Raw genomic sequence first — 9,004 nt, 5'->3', positions numbered from 1 at the left:
GGTTATATTGATTATCCTCTGAAATGATAATATTTTATACATGTTGGGATGAATTCAATAGAATATAAAGTCATTTTTACCTTTTTTTTCTTTTTTTTCCTCTGTTAATGTGACTACTAGAAAATGTCAAGTCCAACACGTGGACCACTCTTGCTTCCCTTGCTGTACCGCTGTTAGAGGGCACTGCTCCAGTTTTCCCCTCACCTCTCCGGGCCAACAGCTTTTCCATGTTTTACAGTACAAAGGGCAAAGTACCTTTTAATCCGAATACCAAGTAACGACTTTTTTGTTTCTTGTCTAGCTTTCTGGGCTGGGATTAGTTTGAAGCTGAAATGAAAGGAAATCTATCTTCAGATTCGTTCCTTTAATAAGAATGAGTTAACCAATTTATTCTTCCGGAAGGATGAGGGACTGGGTTATTGCTTGTCGATGCCACCAGCTGATCTATGGAAGATCCCTGTTTCTGAATACTAGTGTGTCTTTACCAATGTGTCTTCCTGCTTAATATAGTGACAAAGTTAATTTCCACCTTACAAAGCCTCCAAGAACCTCTGTTCTTCTTTTCTGTCTTCCATTGTTTAGAGCACCCACAACCCATTTGAGCAACACCCTTCTCCACGCCCAGCCTTTAACAGAAATTGCAGAGTCCTGCCGTTTGTCAGCACCGACATTTCCCTCGAACTTAAAGGACCCTGAGCTCAGCACCACTTCTGCATGCTTTAGGCGCATACATCCATTTCTCAGAGGACCCGTGGGGACCGCAGAGGGCCAAATTCCACCTTTAGTGCTGAACTAAAGCAAATGTCTTCATTGTAACTCACTTTGTAATTCCGAAGTCCTAGAATTAATACTTCAATATTTATATCAAAAAAGAATAGCAGAAATGTATGCTTTCTACTTTGTATTTACTCACTTTTATGAGAATTAATTTGCATACATTTGACATGTATTTTTCTTTTCAGTTTTTTAAAATCATATTTTTCACCTACATATTGAGCACATGGCATCTAATTTCATACAGGAAGTTGGCTTTTTTTCTATTCTCATTTTACCATGTACTCCCTAGAGTTGTCATGTCAGCAATTCCTGACAGAAAAAGAAACAAATATTCCTACCACTCTGTGGTAACGAAGCAAAGGCAATACTTCCACTCTAGGTTCATGGAACCTCTAAAAAGCAAGGCACAAAGAATTATAGGAAATGCTGACTGTGTCAGTGGAGAAGTGCTCTAGCTCTTCCACGTCTGACCATAAAGTACTGCGGCATTTTATCAAAATATCTTATAAGACTATAATGAGAAGTACACAAAATTATCTTTCATAAAAGGAGATATAAAAGGCAAAAATAAAAATGTTTCACAAGTTTATTCATTTTCTTTGTCTCCTTTTAATAAAGAATAAGCCATTTGTAGAAAAATGAGCAAGACTGCAATAAACAGCCTGAAAATTCACAATACAGCAATGAGCAAATCCTCAAAAGTATAAAAGGCAGAAAGAACTTTACAAACCTCAATGGATTTACTGTAAGAACACCAGACAGAAACTGAGGAGATTTAAGTCACTTGAAGTAATGGAACGGAAATGGGATGTTTTTAAGCCACAGAGAATCAAACTTAAAGATGAAATATTAAATAGCATGAGAATATCTAGTTATTTTTATAACTATTTTATTTATTTATTTGAAGCACAGTAAAACAAATGGTACGCTTTGGAAATTCAGTGGCACAAAGTACACTGCCATAACTTGAGGGACATTATAGTTTTAAAAAAAGGAAATAAAACGGAAAAACAATTCCATTCCAAAACACTGCATTACATAATTTTACCTGCCCAAACATACCATTTACAAATATTAGGTCAATAAACTGCCAACATCCATATAATGGTAGCTTTGTTACTAAAATGCAAAAATTTGAAAGATAGTATCTAAAAAAGAAAAGACAAAAACAAACTGGAATAAAAGCCTAGATATCACATCTAAAATCGAGGATTTTTGTTTGGACCTTCATACTGTTCTCTCCCTCTACCATTTCCTGCTAGAGAATATTTAAAGATGACAAAAGGGGGCAACTATATAATTAATATTATTAAACACTGAGTGAGCTGTCTTTTGTTTCATAGTTTTATAAAGACTAAAGGGCTAAATAACTAAAGCATTGGTGTCATATGCACCAGATATTTTTAGAAAACCCTATATAATGAAATAATTACAAGCACACTCATCATAGCTGATACTTACAGTCTGTATGATGTGTTACTGTCTTCTAATGCAATGTCTGAGTTATACCTCAGCAACTAAGACACCTTTCTCATTTTGCAGATAAGGAACTTTAGACATAAAGAGTTTAAATGACTTGCCCAAGGCCACCCAACTAATAAGTGGCAAATCAGGATTTAAATTTGGGAAGTCATGCTCCAAAACTTAAGCTTTTTAGCACCATAATGTACTTATGAATTAGAATCGGTATTTTATTTTTACATCTTATGCCTTATATAACTTAAAACATACTTTAAAAGATAAAGTATCAAGAAAATGATCTCTAGATTATTAGACTCAGTATTTTAGAGGAAGCCTCATTCTTCAAAACTACCTGCTATAACCATAGATTTTACATATTAGTACAGTTGCCCAGGAAAGTTAACAACTTAGATCAAAGGTCATTTTTATTTTGCCAGTTTGGGCCAAAGTTCACATGAGATTCTTTCATCCTTGACAGAATCTTAAATTACGCATTAAAACTCAATAAAGTTCTAATGGCAAGACATAGACATCAATCAGATAATGAATTAACACTCTTTTTTATTTATTTTTTCACTTTTTCTGAAGTGGGCCTGTTTGCACATAATGAATTAATCATAATTATTGGTTTCTCTGTATCTATGTTATTGGTGTATTGATGCGGCAGGCAGAATTCTAAGATGTCCTGCCCTTTGGTATATGCACCTTGCCTAATCTGTCAGACAATGTCATGGAATTTTACTTCTGTGAGTACGTTATGTGGTTTGGCACAATTAGCCTTGAGATAGGGAGATTATCCAAGTGGGCCTAAACTAATTATATGGACCTCTTAAAAATCAAGAGTCTTTTCCAGCTGCTTGCAGAAGAGGAAGGGATTCAAAGGCTGACAACCACTCAACAGCGTGCCTTTGACGGAGTGAAGGGTCACGGAATGTAGGGAGCATCTAAGAATGGAGAGGGCCCTCCACGGACAGCCAGCAGTCCTGCAGCCACACAGAGCTGAATTCTACCAACAGCAAGCAGGACATTAAAAGCACAGTTTTCCCCCAAAGCCTATACACAAGAACTCAGCCTAGAAAACACCGTGATTTCAGCCTAGTGCTACCCTGGAGATACCCTAGAGAATCCAGCCACACTGGGACAAACTCCAAAACTAAATCACGGTTAGTGATCAAATAGTTGTTTTTATAAGATACTAAGTTTGCTGCAATTTATTAAACAGCAAGAAAAAACTAATAAAATGTAGTTATTTTTGTATATATTAATATGTAACATTATCTATATATGAATATATAGTATTATATATTTATATTAATACAACAAACATCTATGAACTCACTACCCAAGCAAAAAACCAGATGGCTAAATATAAATAATCCTACCCATAGTCTCTCTTCTTTGCTTACACACTGCCTCCTCTCCAATATCCCAATTTTTTATTAGTCCCTGCTTATTATTTTTATCAGATGTACATGTATGTCTAAATAAAATATTGCTGAATAAATTGTTTAGTTTGGGATTATTTTAAACTTTACAAAGTGGGAATTATTATGGTTGAAATATTCCAAGACTTCTTATTTTCACAAAAATCACATTGTTAAAATTCATTCATGTGACTTTATATAATCATATGTTATTCAATTTCATAACTATATTATATCCTGCCTACTGCTCGATATGGACATTCGATGTTTTTTACAGTATTAAAAGACTATTGCTTAGACAGGACCGTGCACCTCTCCATGTATATATATACAAAGTTCATCTTGGATGTGCCTAGAGAAAGAAGTGCTAGATTGTAGGAAATATAATGGTCGATTAAGACACTGAGGAACTGGTAGAGCAATGGATAAGGAATTCTTTGTTCCACATTCTCTCCAACATTTAGTATTGTCAGACTTGTTATTTTTTGCCAATAGAATGTCATCTCTTTGTTGTCTCTTTGTATTTTCATGATCACTAATGAGGTTTGAGTCTTTTATGATTTGGGACCAAATAGGTTTTCTCTTCTGTGAAATACCTTTCCATGTATTTATCCACTTTTCTTTTGGATTGTTGATTTCCCTTATTGAGTTTTAAATTTCTTACATAGTCTCTATAATAATTTACCATTAGTTATATGTTACAAATATATTCCCCAATTTGTGGCTTTTTGCTTTCTATAAACAAAAATTCTTATTTTTAAAATAGTCAAATGTTTTTATTATAAATAATGCTGCAGTGAATATGGGGTACATATATTCTTTAGAATTAGTGTTCCTGATTTATTTGGATATATTTCCAGAAGTGGAATTGCTAGATTATAAGCTAGTTCCCCTTTTTAATGTTTTTGAGGAAGCTCCATACTGTTTCCCACAGTGGCTGCACCAGTCTGCATTCCTACCATCAGTGCACAAGGGCTCCCCTTTCTCCACATCCTCACCAGCACTTGTTTGTTGATTTATTGATGACAGCCATTCTGACATGTATGAGGTGGTATCTCACTGTGGTTTTGATTTGCATCTCTCTGTTGATTACTGATGTATGTCCTCATTTTGGAGAAGTGTATTCAGGTCATTTGCCCATTTTTTTAAATTTAAATTGTTTAGTTTTTTGGTGTTGAGTTTTCTAAGTTCTTTATACATTTTGGGTATTAAGCTCTTATCAGATGTATTCTCAAATATGTTCTCCCATTGCTCGGCTTGTCTTTTCATTTTGTTGATGGTTTCTTTCCTGTTCAAAGACTTCTATGTTCATTGCAGTGTTATTTACAATAGCCAAGATTTTGGAGCAGCCCAAGTGCTTATCAGTAGATGAGTGGATAAAAATACTGTGGTATATTTATGCAATGGAATACTCAGCTATAAAAAAGGAGGAGCTCTTACCTTTTGCAACAGCATGGGTGGACCTGGAGAGCACTATGCTAAGTGAAGTAAGCCAGTCAGAGAAAGATAAGTATCATATGATTTCACTTACACATGGAGTCTAACAAACAAAACAAAGTAGAGACAGACTCATGGATACAGAGAAGAGACTGATAGCTGTTAGAAGGGAGGGAGTTGGAAGCTGGGTGAGGAGGGTAAAGGGGTTAAGCAAAGAAAAAAAGAAAGAGTTATAGACCTGGACAACAGTATGGTGATTGCCAGAGAGAAAGGGGGTAGTAGGAGGTAGAAGAGGATAAAGGGGGGATAAATGGTGATGGAAGGAGACTTGACTTGGGGTAGTAAACATACAATGCAATGTACAGATGATGTACTGTAGAACTGTATAGCCAAAACTCATATAATTTTATTAACTACTGTCACTCCAATAAATTCAATTAAAAATAAATTAATTAAAATACTCAGATGTTTCAATATTACAGAATTTTTTTCTTATTTGTATGTTAGGAATTCTTCTTGACCCAAGATCACAAAGTTACTCACCTTTATATTCTTTTAAAATTTTAAAGTTTTGCTTTTGATATTTTAAGGCTTTAATCTGGGGTTGGGACAGAGTTGGCAGAGTTGGAATCTGGGTCACCTGCTTATGCCTCTGATTTGTACCATCTGGCCCTATTAATGCTTTATATTGGAAGACCACTTTCATGTTACAATGATTTCTCCTGGGCCTGCTGGTCACATGACTTGTGACATCTCACAAAACCTAGATCATGATTAGCAGTTTGGCCTTATGGCTCCCTTGTGCCCCACGGTCAGGCACCCCATCTCTAACATCCCCAGTATTAGTTTGCCAAATACACCTCTACTCTATTTGTCTATCTGCTACTTAGTTTCAAAAGACACAGTCAAGGAACTAAAGGCCAAATAAGTGAAAAAGACTCTGAACCCTTAATGACTGCAAAGAAAGCTGTCTACTGGACAATGCATTGAACTTTTAAATGAGAGGTATATAAACTTATATTGGTTTTAAGTTGCAGAATTTAGTTTACTCAGTATAGAAGGTTTTCTGCAAAAGGTGGAGTTTTTATTCCAGTAAAAACAAGTTTTCATAGCATGTGGCTAAATACCAACTAGTAGAATTACAGGATTGTATGTTAAGTATATAATTAACTTTTAGAGCTGTCAAACTATTTTCCAAAGTGGCTAAATCATTTTGCATTTTCATTACTAGTTGGTCTGCATCCAGGCCAGAATTTAGTGCATGTGTATATATGATAGCATGTGCCAAAAAGAGGGAGTTCTGCGATTTTGCCACTTGAGTCTTTCTCAGTGAAACCAGGAAACTAAATTATATAGTACCACTGTCAGAGAAATGCTATTCATAGCAAATTGCAAAAATGACCATAAGCCCTTATCCTTTTATGTATTCATGCCCTTTTGCAAAACAATTTTGCCATTATTTCTCTACTCCTTATATTTGGGCTAGCCTTATCACTTGCTTTGATCAATCAAATGTATTATAGCAGAAGTAAAAAGCCAGTTTTGAGCCTGGCCCTCAAAATATTTTGCATGCTTCCACTCTGGCTCTTGGTCCCTGTGACTAGTACATGAAGAAGTCTAGAAGGATATGCAAATACACAGAGCACCCTCAAATCACCCTAACCGAAGCCATATTATACTGGCCAGCCTGCGGGCAGTCTGGCAGCTGATCACAGATGTGGGAATGCACCCAGTCAAAACTGAAAGAACTACCTAGCTCAGCCCATACAAAATTGCCAAACCACAGAATCATGATTAAATAAATAGGTATTTTAAGTCACTGAGTTTTGACATGATTCATTATGTAGCAATAGCTAATCGAGGTGCTGTTTCATCCCTAACCTGTTTTTATAATCCAAAATAAAATGCATGCTGCTATTATTAAACAAAATTAATGTTCTTACTGGCTCTTATTTATGGAACTATTCAAATCTGAAACACAAAAGGGTTTTCTTTAAAAATAAAAAGGTACTTCACAAAGTATGCAGTGTGGTTTCTATAAACAAGTTATACTCTTGGTTCTGCCAATTATACACTATATAATTTTAGAAAAATTATTTAACTTCTGTTTGCCTAAGATTCTTCATAAATAAAGTAAGGATATTGGAAAAAGCACATTATAGGGAAGGAAGTATATATACAAGGTCTGTCCGGAAAAAGGCCAGCCTTTGATAATATAAGAACTATTTGTGTGATATCGATATAACCTGGCAGACAAGGAGGAAGGACTGGAACCTGCATGCATAAACAATGACAACTTCACTGTACTGGTCAGTGGGTGCAGAAGACGCCATTGAGGGAGCATGTGTACTGTGTGGCTGTCGCATTGAAAATGCCTGAGAGTAGGGCAATGAATCAGCATCAAATTTTGCATTAAGCTTGAACATTCCTCCAAGGAAATTATTCAGATAATTCAGGAGGCCGCAGCCATGTGAAACTGTTTACTTGCAGCTTCATCACCGCAACAAGCCCGCTCATGCATCATATCTCCTGCAGAGTTTTTTGGTGAAACATCAAATCACCTGGGTAACTCAGCTCCACTACATCCCATATTTGACACCCTGTGACTTCTGGCTTTTCCCCAAACTAAAATCACCTTTGAAAGGGCAGAGATTTCAGACTGTTGATAAGATTCAGGAAAATATGATAGGGCAGCTGACAGCAAGTGGGAAAACTGTGTGAGGTCCCAAGGTGCCTACTTTGAAGGGGACTGAGGCATCATTTTCCTATGTAAGATGATTCTTGTATCTTATATTTTGTTCAATAATGTCTCTCTTTTTCATAATATATGACTGGATATCTTCTGGACAGATGTCACATATTCATATATATGAATACACATTATATTCATGTACATATATATTATACACACAAACATACAAATACACCCATATGCACATTTGTATGTTTTTATGTGTGTATGTATATACTCTCACATATATGCATTTTTGAAAGACCACTAAAGAACAAGCTGTAAATGGAGTGGAGTCGGAAAAGGTGTTAGTACCCTCAAGATATATAAATCAGGGATTCCTATTTCTGAACCATCTTGTGAAGCCCCAAATACATGTGAGTTTATAATTACTAGAGAAAGGCAAAGAAATAGGGCAGTAAATATGTGTAACATATGTTCCAATACAACCATCTCTGTGAGTGATAAGAAAAGCCTACTGGTCAGTCTGTGGTTAATACACAAGTGAAAGATATAAGTAGAACTTCATGTACAGCACAGTGAGAACAAACCACAAGTACTCAGTAAATGAATCATTATAGAGCTTAAGAGGTGGCAGAAACTTTAAAAATCAAGTTTAACTTTCAGAGGGTTTTAGGCTGTCTTGATTTAAGTCAATTCATTTCAACAAAAAATTTGAAAATCTTTTTTGTGAAGTGTATTATGCATATAGCACAAACATTCTATTCTGGAAAATCCACTAGCTTACATGAAGTCAACTAGTTAGAAGTCGAGAGTAGAAAAGAAGTTTCTTGAGTTCCAGTGTAGTAGTCTTTCTACCACATGAGGTAACTACTTCAAATAATGACAAAAGCTCTCTCTCTCTCTGACAAGTTATCATTATATATTAGTTATGTATTAAACAAAAAAGAATTTTAGCATATTGCAAGAAAACTAGTTACTCTTTCTAAACTTATGTTGAAAGGATTTCTTTAGAGAAAAGAAGGTGAGGAAAGTTTCCCAATTTAGCTAAAAGACCAATATAATCACATTCCTCCACCTGTGCTGGATTTCTGGAATCGTATCTACGTAGAATCTAAATTGTCCTGCCAGTCACAGTTAGTCACTGGGTTATAAACTGGTGAAATCAATTCATGCCTTACCCAGTTCGCTCCCTATCTTTAAAAGGATCCCT

The sequence above is a fragment of the Desmodus rotundus genome, chromosome 3 (genome assembly GCF_022682495.2).
Source record: "Desmodus rotundus isolate HL8 chromosome 3, HLdesRot8A.1, whole genome shotgun sequence".
NCBI lineage: Eukaryota > Metazoa > Chordata > Mammalia > Chiroptera > Phyllostomidae > Desmodus > Desmodus rotundus.
The sequence above is the reverse complement of the archived record's forward strand: the minus strand, read 5'-3'. Positions refer to the sequence as shown.